The 23544-nt window shown below is 43.3% G+C and overlaps 1 long non-coding RNA gene across 2 annotated transcripts; it reads right to left on the reverse strand.

The window, feature by feature from the left end:
• Nucleotides 1-1769: 1769 nt before the first annotated feature.
• LOC149354895 (uncharacterized) lies at nt 1770-18245 on the reverse strand. Of its 2 annotated transcripts, XR_016291398.1 has the most exons (4): nt 18048-18245; nt 6020-6262; nt 3539-3611; nt 1770-2106 (listed from the first exon to the last, which is right to left on the reverse strand). It is a non-coding gene; the product is annotated as an uncharacterized LOC149354895 (long non-coding RNA). The 2 variants fall into 2 exon arrangements; XR_016291397.1 differs by having other exon boundaries at nt 3539-6262.
• Nucleotides 18246-23544: the final 5299 nt, after the last annotated feature.

The raw sequence follows: 23544 nt of genomic DNA on the forward strand, positions 1-23544 counted from the left end.
AAAATGCCCACATAAAGGGGATTTCTTAAACTTTGGAGCATGATATTTGGAGACAAATTTTTTTTTCTTCGAAAGGTCTCTACACTTATGTTGGGACTGGTCTTAACTGGCATGAATTTCCTCAGCCAAATCTAAAATGTCAAAAATTTGGCGCATCTCCTTTCGCGTGGAATGACCCTCCTGTCCCCAAATTTTATTTCTGAAATCAACTGGGAAGAACTGTAAAAAAATTGTTTCATGAACCTCGGCGGTTGTGAATTGTGACGAAACATTCAAGAAACGGGCAATTTTCTCTGTTCAGGTTTTCTGCCTAGATGCTGCCTCCTGGAGCATACTTCTTCACAACAGTTTTATCTTTTTTGAGCACTTGTTTTGTTGCACTCCTAGGACCACAGCGGCAGGTCTAGGCAACCTTTGTTTTTCACATTTAAAAATTTTAAACTTCGTGTATGAAATTGTCTTCTAACTTGAATATGTCAACAAACACTGAATCTCAAAAATTCAAAACAAAAATTTGACCTTTGCAAAACAAAAAAAAAATTACATGACTTCACCCTGCAAGAGCAATGAATGCTGAACTAGCCTTCTGCCACATTTTTTTAGCTTTGCAGCCTTTTCATAAGATTTAGGAAAAATATATATCATAAAATAATTTTCTGCACATAAAACAGTGACATTTGATGAGTAAAATTATTTTTAAATTGCTAAAAAAAATTCATGTAGATACAGCTAGAATGGTCAGGGTTCGGGCTAGTGGGTAGTCAACATGAGGATCCATAGCGCACAAAATTGAAGGGACACAACACAAGCTCTAGTCTCATTCGAAGTGTTGTGTCCCTTCAATTTTGTGCGCTATGGATCCTCATACTGCTAGAAATAAAGTAAATTTTGCTGAAAGCTGTGTCCCTTCAAATGGAGATGTGGTACAGACTGCTGGGCACATTACGTTGACTTGAAATCCTATCATTTACATCAAGTGCCGTACTGCTTGCTACTTTGCCTTTCTGACTGGTTCTCACATTTCCTTGTCAAGTGCGAGTGAACTTTTAAAATGAGCAAGGTGCCACCTCTTTTTGACACTAGAGCGGTACATGACCAGAAATGTAGTTTGAAGCAGCGGTCATATTCGTTGCAGTCACTAAACGGCGACACACTGGTTGGAAATATGCAGAAATCAAGCTTCTCGACACTTCAGCAGCCAACTGTGATGCAGGAACACCTTTACTGTGAGGCTGTTTATTGGCATGGGTGCACTCCAGAAATGCCACCTTCTAGCCCTCTTAAATAGCCACTGTCTGCAAGTTACTGCATCTGTTCTACCATGGCCAAAATAAAGGTGACCCCCTGCCATCATTGGTATCCTGAGAGTCTTCCTATACACTGCTCCCACTATAGTGGCAGTGTTTATCGTGCTGTTCATCCTTTGATACAGGCACAGCAGTAGAAGATGCATGCAAAGTTAGTGGGCTTCCTCATAACAGGAGCATTGAAAGGACTCTGAAAATGAGCACCGACACTTGTTTGGCTGGCTGCTGTTTACTTCAGAAAGTTTTGCATAATACCTTTTCTGTGAGCTCAACTAACTGCTCTACCATTTTTGCATTTGTTTTGTCATAGCAGGGACGAGGGATGTTTCTTAGGAAGGCCATACATATCATGCAAAACCAGGTGGTGTTTTTTGGATACTGTATGGTTATACAGGCGTGCCTCGTTAATTATGGTACATTGGTCCTCCATCAAAACTGTCCATAACAAATTGGGAAGAAAAATAAAACAAACACACATTTATTCAGATATATACACTAAGATTACAGTATGCTTTTCTGCATAACAGCAAGCAGTGAATTCCAAATTATAATCTTGGAAACTTGAACATTTTCCTGGTCACAAAAATTGCACTGCAGTGCGAAATGCCTCCCAGGCCTTGAGAGACATGTCAGGATTAGCACTGGGTGTCCGATTCTGCGTTTGCTGTTGTATTCACAATAGCCCTGTAGATGACTTGTTGTTCACCACTTCCTGGGTCTACTGCATCAGCTGCAGGCATTCCTGAAGACTTGCAAGGAGGATGTCATTGATGCGCACATTCATTTGCCTGTGACCTTCCTGCAAAGAATGCGATTTCTTGGCTGATCTGTGACAACGATGGTGAGCCAATGTATAGGTGGGCTTTGTTGGCTTTGTGGAATCCTAGGTTTGTGTGTGCATTTGCACCTTTTGTACTGGAGTCATAGATTCCCTGGTACACCTATTTGTTTGCATAAGGTTCTCTGTTCATGACAGCACCATTTGCATGTTGCTGTCATGAATTGCTGAGTTGCTGTCATTCTGATGTTGCTCCACAATGACAGACACTGCACTGCTGAGTTGAGCCGTTCCCCAGTCCAGCAGTATCGATGCTAGAGTGTGTGTCAAAGCTGAGGTCAAGCGTGGGACCTGTCTAACTCCCAAAGTTTAATTTCAGTTTCATCCCTCATTGGTTGGACTAAAATTGTTCCTGCTGCTTATACCTATAAATTTAGAGCTTCGAACTGCTGTTAAGCTGAGTTCTTCTGCGCTTAACTGCAGTCATATCTCAATACCAAACATTGCTTAATTTGCAACGCAGGTTGGCGCAACAAAGGTTGAGGAAGCTTCCATTCTTTTCTTACAATGTTTAAACGTTTATGGAGATGGCCATTTGAACATTTATCTTCACATCCTGCAGCCTCAGGTGAAACTGTGGCACGAGGAGATGAAAGAAAAAATATACCCCAGTGTGCCCTTCTAAACACCTGCCCAATGACAGCAGAATCTAATATACAATGAATATTGTGCAGTGAAGATTTTTTCCCTTCCATGTATCTTTGAACATTTTTTTTTCCAGAAGCCCCCGTCATCCAACAAAGTACTGCAGCTTGTGCTATGCACGAAAAAACCACTGACATTATTTCGCTGTCTGATTTTCTTCAAGCTATGCGACAGCTAAGGTGCCCTGGAGACTATATCAGTGAAGCCTTCAGCAACATTGGCCAAAATGTAGTTAAGGTACTGTGCTTCTGCTAAGTGTGCATTGTTTGAGGACCTGATGCCAACATGGTGTGAACATGACATTCAAGAGCTGTCTTCACGATAGCTGTCTTGACAAGTTTACGGTGGAATGAATTGTACAGAAGCAGTCCTTTATTAAGGCACTGTCTCCTCATTGCTCATCAGAGCAACCAAACTGCCATATATATAGCCAAGAGAAAATCGGACAGTGATGCAATGTCGAAGTGGTTGTTTTCTGTGCCAGACGAGCTGCAATCGTTATGCCAGATGACTAGGCCAGCCATTTCTTGCATGAAAAGAATGTGAAAAAACAAACAAACATAATATCAGATTTGTTCAGTGCGCAGGATTCACTGTACATTGGATCCCGCTGTCTTAGGTACGGTTTCTTCAACGGCAGACTGGGGTACATTAAAATGACTGTTTTCATGAGCATTGCAAAAATGTCAAAGTCACAGAATGGTGGTTTCCTCAACTTTCGTTGCAGAGTATGCAGATGCCAACATACCTTTGACATATTGTCACGGGAAGAAGCATTTCTGATAAACCGAGAAATTGTCTGAGCAGAAATAATTCCTAGTCTGAAAAGAAAAAAATGCACGTCTACTCCATCCGACATTTTACTGCAAAAACCTGCAGTCATGATGATGCTTATGCATTCACAGTGCCAGCACTCTTTACTGCACAAGTCTGTGCAAGAGTGCGAACAGTAAATGGCAAGCAGCAACAGCAGTGTGTCATCCTTTCCTCTGTCTTCATTGTCTGTGTACTTAACCAAAAATAAAAATTACTAGTACTGATGCTGCGAGACCAGACCCCTTCTCAACGAACAAGACATTTCCTACAATGTACTTCGCACCAAGGCACTGCGAGTTCTCTGTTCGAAACATAAGTTAAGGAACTGGACAACTCTTCTGCACAGTGCGGATGTTAAACAAGTGATGTATTCCTTCCAGTCCTCATAAACTGGCAGTCAAACCACACTCTCAGTCACATGCAGCGCCACACTGATTTAGATGTTAGCACACACACGAAAACAGCGCGAACTTCACGAAGGACGCAGAAAGGGGAGACGAGACACATGTTAGTTTCCTGTACACTAACATAAGAAGCGTTCCATCTGAAAATAAGGCTCTTTCTTCACTAATTGATTCATGCAGTTTGTCTATCATCGCACTTACCGAGACCTGGTTAAATGACATGGTTCCTGACAATTGCATTTTCCTCTGCGACTCCGAATTTAACATACTTCATTGTGACCGCGTAAGCCGTAGGGGTGTACTTCTTGCCATTACAAAAAGAAGTCACTGCTGTGCTTATTGAGGTCATGTCATGCCTCGAGCCAGTGTGGGTTCGTGTGAAATGTGACTCTACGGATGTCATTATTGGTGTTTACTACCCTTCCGACATGAACATTTAATCTTATGTGAATTCTGTAAAATGTTAAGGGAAGTTACTGTTCAATTTCCTAATTCAGGCTTACTATTGATAGGTGATTTTAACTTTCCAGCAATTAGTTGGTCCTCACTAACAGCTCCAGCTAATGATCCTGAAGCTCAGACTTTCCTCCAGTCTTGCCTTGTTTTTTTATTGCAACAACATATTTCTGAACCCACGCGTCGTTATACCACAGTTCTTGATCTTATCCTAACCAGTAAACCTTTGTTCCAATATTACGCTTTTAGAAGGCCTTACTAATTGTTCCATAATCACGGGAAATCTCAATTTCGAGCCCCACAAAAAAGCAACTCACAACAAACAAATCAAGTGCTACAACCGAGCAAACTTCGCCAAAATAAATGCTGAGTTGACAGTTTTTTCTGAGCACTTTCTTCTCAATTTTTGAACACGTTCAGTGGAGGTCAACTGGAACCTGTTCAGTAATAAACATGCTGCTCTTATTGACAGATTCATGCACTAACACTGCGCATTGGTATAATCGGCACTTACTTCGCCTAAACAAAAACAAAGAAAGCCTTTACAGACAGGCTGACAAAAACAGGCATTGAAACGCTACAAAGCATGTGATAAGAATTATCAGTTCATGACTAATTTGCTCACTAAAATGGTGTCATTTGCATGGCGTCAATTTTGAGAAGGAAGCATTCGAGTATTTTTTATTTACTTACACATACTGCTGTCTCTTCTGTTAGAGGCATAACAGGGATGGGTTACACAGCATTTGATTACAGCAATGTCAAAGAAATGGTATGGCAGTTCTCTTTGAAACTGATTATTCGGCAATGCACACAGAGAACCATCCAAGTTATTCCATAATTTAACATTCAGTGGACCATGATATGCCAGCGTGAGCCATTTTTGCAAGCCACCCAAGAGAAACACATTAGGTAAAAAATGGTGAGGCATAGTAGTGATATCATTGTTAAACAGTGCGGAAAGAGGGGACACATGAAAGGAAGACAAGCAACACAACTGCTTAAGAAAATGGATCATTACCAACTCGCCCAAACAGAATTAGTGCTGCTATGTTCACTTTGTTTCAAGAACTGGTGAGCGGTTTCGGCAGCTTTGCCTTGTACCATTCTTTTTAGTTTTCATTTACCCACTGCAGTACATTTTTCACATTCACACTGCTCTGATGTAATAACCACCAGCCCTTCTGACATGTATGATCTTGACAAAACCCAACGAAATTTGGGTGCGCAGAAAAACCCATATACATTTGCAAGGCAATCATGAGAGAACATGCACGCTCCATTCACTGGTGTAATGCCAGGAAACTGGTACACAAGGCACAGCAATGAAGTTTTTCCTATACAGCCACATTCCGCAAACTTTTGAGGCTGACAAAATAGAAGATAGCAGTGCAGCACAAGGTCATGACTGTGACTCAAGATTTCTGGATGATAAAATAAAAGTAAATGATAAAATAAAAGTGACCATAAGGTACCTCAACCGCTGTTTTCTCATAAATTAGTACAGTACCAAAGAAGGCCGTGTAGGCAGCTGCGCAGCACGGAGAGCTCACCTGAACTGGTTCCAACGTGTCATACTTGAACACTGCAGGATGACTTTTTGTTTACGCTTAAAAATGCACTTAGTGTTACAACTGCACAATAAACTGAAGCTGGAACGTACACGACCGCAACAAAAACACGAACAGCACGAACAGCACCAATCCAGCCACAGATATAAACAACCCGCGGCACGCAGAGAATGATGCTGATGTCGATAGGCAGGCCGTCCCAGGCAGATGGCGCTGCTGCGCCACCTACGAAATGCAATTTTTTTTTGCAACTGATGCGAAATGCGCTGGAAGCATGGCTCAAAATTCGTAAGAAACGACACCACAATAGCACTATAAAAATAATGAGAGCTGACAGCAAAATTAACGAAAGAATAGATTTTACACAAAACTGCCCACCATGAAATCAAAACCGAAACTCGGCAAGCGACTTTGTTTTTGTTTTTTTTTGCCATTGAAACGCTGTTATTCCTGAAAGCGGCACAATTATTTTTTCTGTATGAGTCGTGTCTGCGTCACGGCAGCGGCAATTCTGCCAGGCATGAGTAATATTTCAAGCAGAACTTTAGAAGCTGTATATGTATATCGGAGGTCTAGAAATGCTGTCTCTTACTGGTTGGTGACATTTGTCGTCATCTTGCCGCGCCTCAACAGAGCTTATCAACATTATGTTAGATTTTAATTTCTTTCAGGTGATTAACCAACCCACTCGCGGTTCAAACATTTTAGATTTAGCTTTCTGCAATGCGCCCGAAACGATTAACGAAGTGTTACTCCTTGACGGTTTTAGTGACCATAAGCTCATTCATCTGCGACTTAATGTCCCATTAGCGTTTCAAGGTCTTACATCCAGGAAAATTCGCGATTACAGTAGAGCTAATTATAGAGATATGAATATTGCACTTAATGATTTTTTTATTCAAACGTTATTGCCCTCATTTGCAGACAGGTCCGTCGATCAGAACTGGGTACTTTATAAGATCATGAAGATCATGATGTCCAATCTAGTTTACAAATATGTTCCCTTGGTTTCAATTTCAAACGACAAATCTAATACATGGTTCAATAGATCTCTCCGCCGTCATCGAAACAAAAAAAAGCGTTTGTACAGAAAAGCTCGGTTGGTATATCTACATCGGATGCTTGGAAAAAATACGATTGTCTGAAATCTCACTGTTCGGCCCTCCGGGCATCAAAGAAAAAATATTTTTCTCATGACCTACCCGCCCTCCTAAAATCTAATCCCAAAAAGCTCTGGCGTGTGATATCTCCCGACAGTACTAGCAACCAATTTTCATTGTACAGCGACGATCACGTGCAGCTTTCGGAGAGTGAATGTCCCCAAGCATTTAACAGATATTTTGCGTCAGTGTTCACTCGGGAAGATCATTCCAACATATACATTGTTCCTGATCGTGATTACCAATATATGGCCCCTATTACAATTACCGCTGAAGGTATCGCTCGTCTCATTGAAAATCTTAAGGTTTCCTCATCAGCTGGTGTTGACAACATAAATTCTAAAATATTGAAAAACACTGTATCAATCTCCAGTGAAATTCTATGCCTCATCTATCAGCAATCATTATCATCTGGTTTACTTCCTACAGATTGGAAAATTGCTAAGATCATTCCAGTGTTCAAAAGTGGAAACAGAAATTCACCAGAAAACTACCACCCCATTTCGCTAACCTGCATTTGCTGTGAATTACTCGAGCATGTTGTCGCTTCCCACATTTACTGCCATCTGGAACTTAATTCTTTCTTTTTTCCTAATCAGCACGGCTTCCGGAAAGGTTTTTCTTGTGACACCCAACTGCTAGAATTTACAACTGACTTGGATTTCAACATGGATGCTAACCTTCAAAGTGACTGTATCTTTTTAGATTTTGCTAAAGCCTTCGACCGTGTTGCACATTCCCGCTTGTTCTCAAAATTGTTTGCTCTGTGCCTAGATTCTTTAACCCTGTCATGGCTACGTAACTTTCTTTCATTTCGCCAGCAGTTCACTACAGTAAACAATTTCACCTCCCCACTAAGTGATGTAGAGTCTGGCGTACCCCAAGGCAGTGTTCTTGGTCCCTTATTGTTTCTAATATACATTAACGACTTGGCCACAGACATACCTTCTTCTATACGACTCTTTGCTGACGACTGCATCATTTACCGGCCCATTAATTCTATGGATGATCACCTTGCTCTCCAAACTGACCTGAACTTAATTTCAAATTGGTGTAGTAAATGGCAAATGATGCTCAACTCATCTAAATGCAAGGTTATCTCTTTCACCCGCAAGCGTACTAATTCTAATTTCTCGTACTCCATTGAAGGTACTGTAGTGTCTCGGGCATCATCTTATAAGTATTTAGGTATTCACCTCACGGATAATTTTTTATGGGTCACGCACATTCAATCCATCTGTGCCAAAGCTTCAAGATCACTTGGGTACCTGCGGCGGAACTTGCGAAACACCCCTAATAACGTGAGAAAAGTCGCTTACTTAACAATCGTGCGTCCTCAACTAGAATTTTCTTCACCTACGTGGTCTCCTTATCAAAATTACCTAATCAACATGCTTGAACCCGTACAAAATAGAGCCGCTCGTTTCATCACACAAAAGTACCACCCCCGTCCAGCATCACTAAGATCAAACTTGATATCTCCCTCGAACCATTACATATTCGCCTTTCCATCGCTCTTTTATGCTTACTTCATAAATATCATCACAGCACCAGGCCATCTCCCTTGCCCCTCGAAGAGCCTTCACGCATTTCACACCGCCTACATAATCAGTACAGCATTAAACGCATTTACGGAAGAACCCTAGCCTTCAATTCATCTGCACTTCCACGTGCCATTATTCTTTGGAATGATCTTCCCAACTGTATCGCATCTATCGGCAACCACCAATCATTTCAAGACAAGCTGCACAAACATTTTCTTTAACGACATTGTGTCTTGTTTCAGGTTGTTCTGTGTCCTTGGTTCCCTTTTCTTCTCGTTGGTATAGTATTAAGTTTTGGTTTCTTGTGCAATTTCAACCATTAGTATATTTTTTATGGCTACTGCTTTTTCTTTTGATGCGGTGATGTATGTCTTGTAGTTACGTTTTGCCCTGTATATTTATAATTTTGTTTACTTTTTGCCTTGTATCACGCGTTGTTTTTAACTCATTGTTCCTATTTGCTTAATCTATTGTTTTTGCCCCCTTACTCAATGCCCTTCTGGGCCCTGTAAGGTATTTTGAATAAATAAATAAATAAATAAACAGGATTGATTTCGGTTCCTCAGCGTGCACTACATCGGACAGTACACGGGCCTCTAGCATTAACGCCTCCATCGAAATACGACAGCTGCCGGGGTCGAACCCGCGTCTTTCGGGTCAGAAGCCGAACACAATAACCACAGCAGTGGCTGAATGGATGTGCTAGCATTCATGGAGGTTCACGGAATATGTGGCGAAGCTATTAATTTAGCAGTCTCAATCCCTTTTCTCAAGGCGTCGTATTGCGTTTCACAAGGACGGGTAAAGAATGCAGGCCAAGATAAGCCACGTGTACAAGAATGCAGCAGTGCCGCACCGTATATTTCGCGGACGCGACACACCACTGTTCACATATGTACTATCGGGGACAAAAGTTTGCTGGAGGAGAGTTCTTGGAAAAACGTCCATTGTAGCTCCACCTCGCTAGTCAGTCGCCTTTTGCCGCTCCTTGCGAAAAGTGACGCCCCCACTTTCTGGATTCTCGTTGTGCACCGCAAGCGCGCAGGCTACTGCACCATTAGCGACGTGCACAGCTCGCGTCGTTATTCAGGAGTTCCTCTACATGATTGAATTCATCATTCTGCCAAACTGTTCTCATGAAATCATCTTGGGTTTGGACTTCCTATCGTGCCAAAACGCAGTCATCGATGGTGCTCGGGCTGAACTCGAGTTCTTTTTGCTCTCAGCGGTTCTTTGTCGCCCGATGCCCCTTCTGCTGCTCCTGCCAAAGCCGTCACTGCTGAAGACACTCAACTGCCTCCCTGTTCTTCTGTTCTTGTGCCCATCGCTTCTGACTTTGTTCGCGACGGCAACATACTTTTTACACCATCGCCTCTTTCTGTGCCACAAGTACATGCCCATACCTTACGCCGTCCTCACCCTGTCAGCTGGCCTTAGCGCATTGTTCATGACCAGTCTGTTTACATATGCTTCCGTTGTGTGTCGCGGTGAGTGCCTTGGTACCGTCCAGATCATTGATTTCATTCTCTATTGCGATGAGACTGACGCTTCGCTGTCCCTCGACGTAGATGCCCTCCACACTTCGCTCGACACTTCACCTCCAGACGTTTTCCTTCCCTCCATCAATGCCTCTCTCCCTGCACCTCAACGCACTCAACTTCTCGCACTGCTTCATCACTTTCGTTCCTCCTTCAATTTACACCAACCCACTTTGACCTGCACGTTGACTGTCGCCCACCACATCGACACCAGTGACCATGCCCCTCTGCGTCAGCACCCATATTGTGTCTCCGCCAGTGAGCGCTAAGTTATTCAACAACAAGTTGACACCATGCTTCAGAGCGGCGTGATTCAGGCCTCGCACAGTCCCTGGGCCTCACCCGTGGTACTCGAGAAGAAGAAAGATGGCTCTATTCGCTTCTGCATTGATTACTGCCACCTGAATCACGCAAAAGGATGTTTACCCTCTTCCCCGCATTGATGATGCTCTGGACTGCTTTCAAGGAGCGGAACTTTTCTCTTCTCTCGATATATGCTCTGGCTATTGGCAGGTCACCATGGCAGCCAACGATCGCCCTAAAACCGCATTTGTGACCCCTGATGGCCTGTATGAATTTAATGTCATGCCTTTTGGCCTCTGTAATGCTCCAGCTATTTTTGAGCGCATGATGGACACCATTCTGTGCAGCCTGAAGTGGAAGTTGTGCCTCCGTTATCTCGACGACATCGTGATCTTTTCGCCCGACTTTGCGACTCATCAGTCCTGGCTGAAGCACGTCTTAACCTGCCTTACGGATGCCGGCCTTCAGCTGAACTTAAAGAAGTGTCGATTTGCTGCTCGTGAACTGAAAATTTTAGGCCACGCTGTGTGTCAAAAGGGGGCGTCTGCCCCGACCCCGCCAAACTTCATGCTGTGACTGCATTTCCAAAACCTACTTGCATTAAGGAACTGCGCAGCTTCCTAGGCCTCTGTTCCTATTTTAGTCGCAACTTTGTGGCCATTGTTGCCCCTTTAACTCAGCTTCTCGGCAGCAACGTGGATTTTTTCGAGTTGGTCGCCTTCCTGTGACAACGCCTACAACACCTTGCGAAGTCTCCTCATGGCACCACCCATCTTGCATCACTTCGACCCGCAAAGCTCCAACCACACACGGACGCCAGTGGCATTGGCCTCAGGGCTGTGCTCACCCAACGCAAGTCTGGCTTCGAACAATGTGTCATTGCTTACGCCAGTCGCACCCTCATGAAAGCCGGATCCAGCTGCTCCGTGACAGAAAAAGAGTGCTTGGCCATTGCCTGGGCCCTTGGCAAGTTTAGACTTTATCTCTATGGGCGTCATTTTCACGTGATCACCAACCACCATGCCCTATGTTGGCTTTCTTCGCTCCGGCGGCCTTGCTCGATGGGCTTTCCGTCTACAAGAATAAAACATACGTGTCGTTTATTGGTCGGGCCGCAAGCACCAGGACACTGATGCCCTGTCCCGCTCCCGGCCGAGCTTGCCAGCCTCTCCGCCCTCCACTCTGCTGTGCCTTCACTCACCACCTGCGTCATGCCTCGTGAGCAGCATAAAGATCAATGGATTGCCTCTCTTCTTGACTTTCTCTCCGCCCCATCTATGGCTCCAGCATCCCGCGCGTGAGAAAAATTGTAAATTGTACGGTTTAACATCCCAAAAGAACCCGCTGGCTACAAGGGTCGTCTTAGTGGAGGGCTCCAGATTAATTTAAAGCATCTAAAGAAGACTGAAGAGACATACACTTAATGCAATGTGACCATGCTGCCTCGAGAACTTTTGCATAGGCTGTCAGAAGCAAAAGGCCAAGGGCTATCACCAACTATTTCCTGCACAGTGTCTCATGGTGTCAGAAGCTTCACACCATTTAGATAAAGAGAGCTAATTGATCAACAACTCAGAGCGAGACTAACACCGTTCTTGCTTTGGGTTGCTGATCAATTCAGCCTCACCATGGCATCTGCTAGGCACCCTGGTTAGCTTAAATGTAGAGTGACTGCCCAGGCAGGCAGTGGTCCCTGGCTCTATCGCCAGACTAAGACGGATTTCCCTTCAGCTGCAAAGGTTCTGAGAAAGCTGTTTAGCTTTGCTCTACAACCGTATAATTGCGATCAAGTACAAACTCATGAGTAATTACTGCCTAATTGAAATGTACTTCACCTTGGGTGTTTCCCTTAATGGACTACATTTTGAATGTGCACTCCAAGGGCATCTTCCATTCCCCAACATTCTCCTTGCCCCAAAACAGATAGCGATCTGAAACTCAAAACAAAACAAGAGGCTCCATGCTGACACTGTCAACAGGAATTTTCTATTCAGTCTTTGAGAATACATGCATCCTGTTGTAACGATACTTTTGATACAGCATTGTGTACACAGACTTAGGACACAAATCAATCACACTCTCACTTTACAGTTCTTCCATTCAGTGACTCACGATGAATGTTCATGTTTACTGTTTGGTTATGGGAGGGTTTCTGCTGTAGTGCTGGCTGCATTACCTACCCCTTTCCAATTTCCTATTTTTCTTTTGCCAAGGCTGTGAAGTCTGACTGCACCTGTTTCAATTAATAGGTACATTTAGCAGGCTAGTAGCTGCAGTCCACAGAGTGTTCGAAGTTACTTTCTTTGCAATGGAATAAAATGTAGCAGGAAGCTTTAAGATACCTGGATTCTTATGCTGCAAACCTGTTGGACCTAACATGGGCCTTCTGGCAGTTTCTAGGGGTCATCTTTCTGCATTTATGGAGTACACAGAAACTTAGGATAGATAATGCTTTGTGCAACATGCATGGAAGCAACTTCACATTTTTTCTGCTGTGGCTGCAATCCTAGCAGGATGACCTAGAGGATTAACTAACACATGCTGACATTTGAGTTTAGGTTCCCTCTTGGGCTTTCTAGAAAGTATATGCTTGCTGCACCAATCAAACATAATCTGATCTTGGGCCTCAAGATCACCTTGTAAGCATTCCCATCGAGCAACTCTGTCAGAACAGCCATTGGTAAAGCAGCCCAGTCAGTGTTTTTGTCCCTTGTGTGTTAAAACGCTTCAGTAAGTTTCCTCTTTGAGACAGTTCTGTGCATTTGTGAAAGGCAGGCTTGATTCTGCATTTTTAACTAAAACATACATATACATACATACATACATACATACATCTTTATTAACTCTCACAAGGTTACATTAGTAACAGAGGAGAGAGGACGCAAGGCAAAAAGCTGCGTTGGTGCAGCTTGAGGGCCACCCTGCGCCCTCTGCCGGCGGTATCGCCTGGCAGCTAATCACAACAGCAGTGCAAGAGCGCACTCGCAAGCACAAAAGAAAATACAGCCACAAAATATATACATTAACATTTGCATGATGTTATGCCTCTATTATCACTCGACATTATTTGACAAAAGAAACTGCTCAAAATATTTATGTACAGGAAACGCATTTATAATCAACTGAGATACAAATCAAGTAGAAAGAAGATACACAAAGCTATATGTATATGTTCTAATCATGACGTCAAAAATTATGCACATTGAAACAAAGGAATAAGTGTTATTAATTTATGCCGTGAAGTCTTTTCAAGTATGATGTTGTTCTTCTGCACAATATTGAGGTAATGTGGTAGACTGTATGTCGGTGACTGCTTACCGTATGTAGTGCGGCAGAAAGGTACGGACCATAACATTTTGTTCCGTGTGTTATAAGATGGAATCGAACGAATGAGGTTGAAACTTGATAAGAGGAAATCATTCTTAGTTGAAACAGCATTTTTATACATAGAGATTAACTTGAATGGGAATAACTCAAGAGATTTTCATTATACTGAACCTTACAAAGTAGGAACCTGTATGAGTACACCACAGCACATTAGCTATTAATCTAATTGCTCGTTTTTGCGCCATTAGAATTTTCATTTGCTTTTGCTTGGTTGTTGTCCCCCAGACCATGAGACAATAAGTTATATGTGGCAATATTAATGCATTGTAAATTAATACTTTAACTCTAGGCGGAAGTGTGTGCCTCTGGCGGCATAGGATGCCATTAATCTTGTTTATTTTAGCGCAGATATTCTCAGTATGTTTATCCCAATTAAGTGATTCGGTCCAAACAACACCAAGACATTTCACAGCTGGCACGACATCAATTTTTTTGTTTGCTAACCAAAGGTCAAAATTTGCACGCACCATTCTGTTTTTAGCTCAGAATGTTATTGCTTTGGTCTTCGTGATGTTTACCCTTAGGTAGTTCTTAAAGGACCCCTGACGCAGGAATTCTAAGAACTTATTGACGTGTTCTAGCAGGTCTGTTTCTGTGTTACCTGAAGAAAGCATTTTGAGGTCGTCTGCATACGCTATTATGTTGAGAGGAAGGGGAGCAGAAAATATATCATTAATGTAAATATTAAATAATAGGGGGCCCAGAATGCTGCCTTGTGGTACACCAGAGAGGATAGCTTGCAAGGTTGATTTGTTTACGATATTTCAGATATGATTCAATTAAAGATAAGCTGTTACCTCTAATTCCATAGTTATTGAGTTTATGTACCAGTAAAGCATGATTAAGCAGGTCAAATGCTTTGGAAAAATCAACAAATATTCCTAGTACAAGGAGCTTTTCCTCAAACGCATTTATTATTATTTCTTTTTGCTTAATTAGTGCCGTTTCCGTGGACCTTTGTTTTCTGAAATCAAACTGACTGTCTGTTAGAATTGAATGTTTGGCTAGAAAAGTATTGATTCTCACATAAATAATCTTTTCCAGACCTTTGGATAATATCGGAAGAATGGAAATAGGCCTGTAGTTAGCCATATCTGAGGTAGCACCACCTTTGTGAATGACAGCCACTTTTGCTACCTGCATTTCTTTTGGAAACACACCAGATTCTATAGCTAGATTATAGATATGCATTAGTATTGGAGCTAGTATGTCAACTACAAATTTGGAGGGTTTGATCTGAAAGCCATCTTTATCTTCAGCTCTGCTATTTCTTAGATTTCTAAACACTGTCACTGTTTCACCTTCATCAGTGGGATACATGAACAGGGATTCAGGAATGCATGGTGTATTATACGCGTAACCCACAGGTGTGTCAGAGGGACAGCATAATGTTTTGGTTATGTTAACAAAGTAATTATTACATTCATTACACAGTTCCTCCCCACCTCTTGGTATACCATCTTTCACTATTGTCGTAATAGTTGTTTTTGAGGTGCGATTTAGTAATTTGTTCAGTTGGTCCCACTGGTTGTGAACACTTCTATTGGACCCCACTGAAAATGCATTACTAAAATAGCTTAGCTTAGCAGTTCGCAATTCTCTATTCAGCTGGTTTCGGTGTTTCTTATATTTCTCAAGCTTGGAAGGCTCCCGTGATTTCATGAATTGTGCAAACATTTTCTCTTTGGTCCTTATTTTGCGCAGCAGTTCTTGCGTAACCCACGGCTTCTTTGGATTGCGTTTGCGCGGACGGACTAGTGGAAAACATTTATCATAGACAGTTTTAACTTTGAACAAAAAAGCATTATATGCGTCATTCACGTCTTTTAAAGACAGCACATCGTCCCAACTAGTTTCATATAACATCGAACGAAAACGGACAAGTGTGCTGCATGCAGAGCTGCTACAACTAACATATCCAAATTTTCTTTTAGTGGAATCAGCTACCACCATCATCATTGAATTGCTTTTGTTTCATGACTTGCCTTGTACAAATTTGTTTTGTGCTTATTGTGCCCCTCCTGCCAGGGCCCTTCCCTGGAACTGCAGTATGCTCTAAATAAATAAATAAATAAATTGCAGAGAAAGTGTTTCAAAAATGCAATGCTTCTGTCCTGGCACGAGTTTATTCTCTAGGCAAGCTTGAGATAAACTACGGTTCAGTGCTGACTTAGGAACCCTTATGCAAAGTTAGCAGTAAGTGTACCAAAAGTACAAGGCATTTAATTCCCCGGAGTAATTGGAATACGTGAGAGATATTGGTGAGGACAACAGCCCTATACCTGGCTTGAAAAATGATGATATTTCGTTTTTATTCATTATTCATTTTGTTCATTTATGTTTTATTAATTTGTGTCTGGAACTCACTACTAACAATCATCAAATCATCGAGTACAGAAGCATCATTCCATAAAAACTTGAAAGTGTGTACTTTTTAAATACCTTCATTTGCCATGCCAATGAACCCTGTGTTTATTGTGTACGGCTTTTATTGCTTGAGTGCTTTTATATAGTATTGTGTTCTCTTTTTGCGGTGCTCCTTAATACGTTTGTAAAATTGAGCATGCTTAATAAAATGTTTTGTTATGATTGTTTATTCCCACTGCACCTTTTTCCGGTATGCAGTTACTATCTACCATATTTTATCATGCGTCATATACGAGGTGCCCCAGCTAAAAGTATCGAAGCTTTTAAAAAACACAGAATGTCCTAGCTGCGTGAGACCAACTGAGGGTAGTTCAGAGTCATGTGACCTAGTCATACCTCGGCACCATGGGGGGTGTCTCAATAACATTCGCACTCACAGCCACTCACCCTCACATCCACTCACTCGTACTCACATTCATGTGCACTCACACTCGTAACCAATCACTCGCATTCACACTCATGTCAACTCACACTCGTAACCACTCGCATTCTCAACCACTCACTCACACTCGTACTCATGTCTACTCACGCTCTTAACCACTCGCACTCACGACTTACTCTCACACTCATGACCACTTGCATTCACAACGATCACTCACTAGCAATCACAACTTCTCACTCACACTCACGTCCACTCATTCGCACTCACACCCATCACCACCCACACTCACTCGCACTCGCGTCCACTCACACGCACGACCACTCACTCACATGTGAGCTGATATGAGTGCACTCAAGAGTGAGTGTGCCGACCTATGGACCTAGTCTGCAGTTTTTTTTTCGTGCTTCAAAGTTAATTAATTAGTTCAGCATAATTAGCTAACTTTTTCATTATTGAATTGAGGAACAAAGTGTCAATGTAGAAGTTGTAAATTGTCTAAAAAAATCGCTAGCAGCGCTGTTTCCATCAAGGTACAATTTACACCAAAAGAGTCATTATGCATTGGAGAAAAGGAGCAAGCACATATGCCAAGCATGGAAAGCTGGTCTCTAGATGAGAGACGCTTGCACTTTCAGATCATCTATGCTTAGGAACTACCAACAAAATCACAGAAAATATGTGGCTGCCACATCCATCTCAGATTACACACAGAGCAGTGGGTGCAATATTACTAACGCCTACTGTTTGCACTCGGAACCGTTTAACACTAGTACTTTGTGTGGACGTATCATCATTCCTGTGTCCAATATAAGATAAGACAACAGGTATATGCCATCATGAAACTGTTTGCAAAAATGTCTAAAGGAAATGATCTTACAGCCCAATGCACTGTTCTAGGTTACCTGACTCCAGCTCCCTTATTTCAGTTTTGCGACAACGTCATCCGTAACTGCAGCTTTCATGAGAGGTGTGAGATAGATATGAGTTTGACGATTCAGCAATTTGAAAAAATTGTGCCACAACCTAAGACGAAGAATGGGCACAATGAGTACGGGCTGTCACGACCATTTTTGCAGTAAACCACGAAAATATACGCTCAAAACCTACATCATACAAAAACCACTCCGCCGTGTACTTTACACGAAACCCGCTAAGAGAAAAGACTCAAAAAAGCGACAGTTACACAGTCAAATCACCGACAATCAAAACAAGTGCCACCAATGCTGGCTTGAAAGGCCAGGAATCTCACTCTACCGCTGAACCACTCACCGATAATTTTCGCACATATGCAGGCCAGGCAAACGTTGCTACAATACACTTGGGCCAGGAAAGACGCGGCGCTGCATTTCTGCATTCACTAGAGAGCCTACATGTAAAAAGACGGTGGCGCGCAACATGTAGGCTCCCTAGCATTCACCCAGCGGGGCGTCTGTTTGGGCGTCATGGCAACAGCAGACAACACCTTGGCAACATTGTATTTGTCGGGAACGGGCGTGAGCAACACTGAACTTGGCTGCAACGTCTGTTTTGGCAACATTGCACTTGTCGGGAACGGGCGTGGCCAACATTGGGCTTGTCTGTAGCGGCTAGCAAACGGAAACACGCGCCCCGTGCAGCTGTCGGTCCAACCGTGCAGTTAATAGTCCAGCTCCGTTTCGAGCCGGTCAGCTACAAAACCGCGAGGAAGATGTGGTGCTCTGCCGATCGACGTACCGTTCGCTTTGTCGAGTGCTGGCTTGGCGTCCATCCCAAAGAGTGAATGACTTGCGTGTTGTCGTATACCCTCCTGTACTGCGTAGCGCCTAGGCTTCCTTCCCGAGGGCGCTCGCTGCTGGAGCGTTTCCACACGCATCTTTCGGTCACCGTTGTTTGCCTGGCGATTCTTTTTTTTTTTTTTTACGCGACAGTGTTGAGGCTCCTGCTGTTGTTGCCCTTAGTAAACATGGCACAGGTCTGCAGAAAATCCGGCGTCGTCGGCGGCGTTGCGAGCAAAAAATCTCCGGAGAAGCAACCTAGTTGTGCCTCCTAGGTCACGTGACCTTGTGGCGTCATCACAAACCTGCCCACCGGATTGTGTGGAAACTGACCGCTATGGCAAGGTGGCTGTTAAATGAATGACTGATCGCGAGAGGTTGCCCGGGAAGAGTAACCTGGGTCTAGCAAGCCCCACAGGTAGCAGCACCTGGCATCGCAGCTTAGTGGGGCATCGCTTAACCGCAGCACCGCTGTGCCAGGAGTGGTAGCGAGTACTCCCAGGCATCTATGAATGCAAAGCCGAGAATGGTCAGTTCTGCATATATCTGCGCCAGCCCATTGACTCTATCGCGTCATACCCTTAGGCTGAGCTTAAGTGTCCCCTCCAGTTTTTTTTTCTCCCGGGACTTGACGGCAATTTCTACGCTTCATAAAACCAAGTCGCGCGAGATGTTTCACGACGATATTTCAATCGCCTTCGCAAGTGGATACCACAAAACGAGCCGCCCGTTTCACTACGGCATATCGCGTAAGGTGTAAAGTGTTCCGCCGCATGTATAAAGCGTCGTACGCCTTGTGGACGAAGCTGCGAATGCGTAGATGATCTGTGATGGTCTGTGACTTAAGGGGTAATGTAGTACGTCTGTCATACACATCGGCCTCGCGCACGCTTGCGGGTCAAATGGCTGTTAATGAAGGGCTGGTGTGCAGCACGGACATGACGAATAACGTAAATGGAGCACTTTGAAAAAGCACTGCGATTCCTCTTCGACATCACGTGAATGGCATCTCCCAAATGACGTGGCGGAGCTTCCGCTACCTCCAGCGTATGTCGTGAGGTTGGGTTGCTCGGTGAGTGCACTTGTGTCGATGTCAGGGCCAGTCTTGAGGACATGTGGCGTTATCACTCATAAACTGCAGATAAAGTAAGAAGCTAACGTAAGAAGAAGTAAGAAGTAACGTCGCAAAGCTACTCAGGCTATGAGGGACGCCGTAGCTAGAGGGCCTCGGATAATTTCAACCACCAGTAACATGCTCTGAGATCGCCCAGTACACGAGTCTAGCATTTCGCTTTCATCGAAATACTACCGTCGCGGTCGGGATAGAATCCACGTTTTACGGGTCGACAGCCGAGCCCCATGACCGCTCAGCCAGCGCAGCGGCTTTTCTGCTTTACTGGCAGAAGTCTTTCCAAAACGCTCGCAAAGCACACTCACCTTCATTATTCGAGCATACCGCTGAAAAACAATCGGTTATGTGCCAGTTTCAAGGTCAAATTTATCGAACTGTCGCCACTACAGTCACAAATCATCACTTACAACTGTACTGCTTGATTATCTGTTGAAGTTTTCATTCAGTAATTTCTCCTCTTATGACTCAGGGTGTAAATGAATCCACAAAAATTAAATGTACGGAGAACAACTCCATGAAATAAACGCTATATTTGAACACTGCGCAGTATATGACTCAGATTTCCAAACCATGCGCTAGAAGGTGATGGGTTACTTGTTGATCCAACCACATACTAAAATCGGCGCGACCACTCGCTGAAGGAACGCTGACCTGTTTGAACAGCCTGCAATGCTTTCGACTTTTCCCTCCAGACCATCACGGCTGAAATATTGAATCAACTGCAGGCAGAAAAGAATGTATTTCATTCATTCATTCATTCATTCATTCATTCATTCATTCATTCATTCATTCATTCATTCATTCATTCATTCATTCATTCATTCATTCACGTGAAATGAAAAGCAGAGAAAGTTTCGTTGCCACAAGGGCCATCACGCTACGCGGATATACTCGCCCGTACTGAGCACTCGGCATCTTATTTTTTTCCTCCTTTCGACCTCCGTTAATCTTCCCAGCGAGCGGATCCAGCAGTACCCACCCGCCGCGCGCAGTGGAGCGCAGAGGAACATCGAGAAAGGCATACTCGCGAGCACTCGGGCGCGCGTCTCCTGGAACTTTTGCGTGCGGACGTCTCGTTGGCAGTTTCGTCCACCAGGTGTCGTCGCAGTCGAGGGGAGTAGTGGGGGGTGGCATGCCGGGCTGCCCCGGTAACCGGGCCAAGGCAAGCAGCAACAACTACTACACAGATGGGAAAGAAACACGAACGGGGTGGGCAGCCGCGAACAAGAAACGAATAAAACGGGGCAACACGTGCGCGCGCCGGTCGGTGTCCGCGAGAGCGCGCTTCCGGTTTTCGGGGTGCACCGTTTTCATGGGCGCCGGCCGTTCATGGTTTCCGAAGCAAGACGACGAAAATGTACGGAATATAGTGCGCGGCTGCGTGCGAGGGCGGTCAGTGGGCGCGAATGCACGGCGAACAGTTAGACGCGGGCGGCGTTGCGTATGCAAATGAGGACAAAGTTTTTGGTCACGCAGCCGCCATACGGAATAATACCGCTCCGCGAAATATGTTTCAAACAATAGGTCAGTGAAAATGGGGCATAGAGAGACTGCTGCGTAAACGGACGCCCGCATGCTTTCCGTGTGCAAGCGTTGGCGGAGTACTTGCGACTGCAGTGTCGCTTAGGTGCTGCAAATAAGGTGATTTTTAGTGCACTGCACCACGGGGGCAGAAAAGTTTTCCAGGCCTGCTTGAACACAAGACAATCCGACCGGTAATGTGGTATGGGAGATTTTCGATAAGTACTGAACTGGGGCTTATTCACTGATTTATTTACATTCAGGGCTAAAGAACATTACAGATAGGAGTGGCTTTAACAAAACACAGAGAAAAGAGCAAAATTTATTATACAAGACTAAAAAAGAAAGATGTCATTCCAACTAAAGAGCTGGGTAGGAGAATCATGAAGACATTTAGCAGACAAGGGTAAGGATTTGAGGGGCTCGTTACATGACACAAAGGAAGCCAATCGCCAAGAAGAGGAAGGCATAGGGCAGTGTGTATATATATATATATATATATATATATATATATATATATATATATATATATATATATATATATATATATATATATATATATATATATATATATATATATATATATATACACACTGCCCTATGCCTTCCTCTTCTTGGCGATTGGCTTATATATATATATAGGTTCAGCAGAGCAAGCAAAATGAGGAACATCACTTCATATCAAAACATTCATTATGATGAAGGCCAGCTTCTGGCCGAAACGTCGACCTAATGAATGTTTCGGTATGAAGCGATATTCCTCCTAATACTTAATTTATAAACAGCAGTCGATAAAGTTTTTCTTCGCAATATATATATATATATATATATATATATATATATTATATGAGGTCCTGATGTGATGAATGGGAAATGAATAGTGTGATTAATTTTATGGCTTAAGGATTATTGATTATAAGGAACAGAAAACAACCACACGCTGCCGTTGGGATCCCAACCCACGATCACCGATTTTCGCGTACGGTGTTATACCCACGAAACTACGTGGGCGGCTGTCCCATTTTCTATTTTCGGGGGTGTTCATGATGCCTGACAGCAAAGCCACCCTCTTCTACCGCTATGGACGAGGGTGGAAAGGGGGATTTTACTGTCTCCACTTTGCGGCCTGCCGTGGTTGGCGAGTAGGAATCGAACTGAATTAAACTAATATCACTTAAATTTCATTAAATAAGGTGCATTAATTCACTAAGTAATTAAGGTCTTGCGGTTGACGCTGTAGATTCTGGGGTAACATTCAGGGCTATAAGGCCCTCAATGTAGCCCCGTCCTGTCCTCATCTTTCTGTGTCGTGTTTCAACGCTACGTTTTTTCGTTCAGACTATAAGGCCAAGCCAAAATTACATCAGCTTTTGCCGTAAAGGAATTCAAATATCAGAAAGTTTTCACGATGAGAGTAAATGACGTGTTCCGAGATCGGTTCACGGTATGCTGGAGAGCGATACTGGACGGTAGTTATTAGGAGAGTGTTCATCACCTGTCTTGTGTAAATGAATTACCTTGCCGACCTTTCAGTCACTGGATACACAGCTTGAATGAAGCGACTTCTAAAAAAACTTAGGACTATAGAAGAGCACATCTTAGTATTTAGCAAAAATATGAAATTTATGTCATCAATCCCAGAGGGTGAGAAAACCTCAAGTTTTTCAGTTATGCGCAAAATCCCTATTCTGTCAAAAACGTTTGAGTCCATCAGAAGAAAATTAAAAGCAGGATAATCAGGAAAAATGGCACCAGTTACACTGAATCAAAAGGAGGCAGAAAATACAAAACATGATCCAAAGGCATATTCATTCCCAGGGTAATCTACACCATCTAGATATCTAAGGAGGAAACTAGAGACAATTCTCGTTGTCGACATTCCAAAATTGTTGTGCGTTATTAACCAGCACCTACGGTAGAGTGTGGTCAAAAACTAAGTCCTTTGCAGTTTTTCCAGACCGTTCTGTAAGCTGCCGCTGCACTAAAATATACCTCCCACCGACGCTGAGGATTCCATCACTTAACAGAACGAAAGAAACATTTTTCTTCGGTAGCACGTCTTTTTATCGACTGGCTAAAACAAAACAATGGCCCGTTCATCCTTACGGTTCTTAGCGGTGTGAGTGTGTTACTGAGCGAAGCAGACTTTTCTAGAACCCTTGTGAGTAGTCGTTCAAAAAAAGTCATAATCTTTTAATAATAGTGGCAAAATGAGCTCTAATATAATTCCTGACGCGTTTTACTTCTTCATCGCGAGTAGGAACAGAAATGCTTAGTTGATAATCATGAAACAAATGATCCCTTAGGGAAGGTACGAAACACGACGGTCGAGGCCTGGTTTATTTATTTATTTATTTAT

The sequence above is a fragment of the Amblyomma mixtum genome, chromosome 3, assembly GCF_055824585.1.
Source record: "Amblyomma mixtum isolate Tamu chromosome 3, ASM5582458v1, whole genome shotgun sequence".
Taxonomy (NCBI): Eukaryota; Metazoa; Arthropoda; class Arachnida; order Ixodida; family Ixodidae; genus Amblyomma; species Amblyomma mixtum.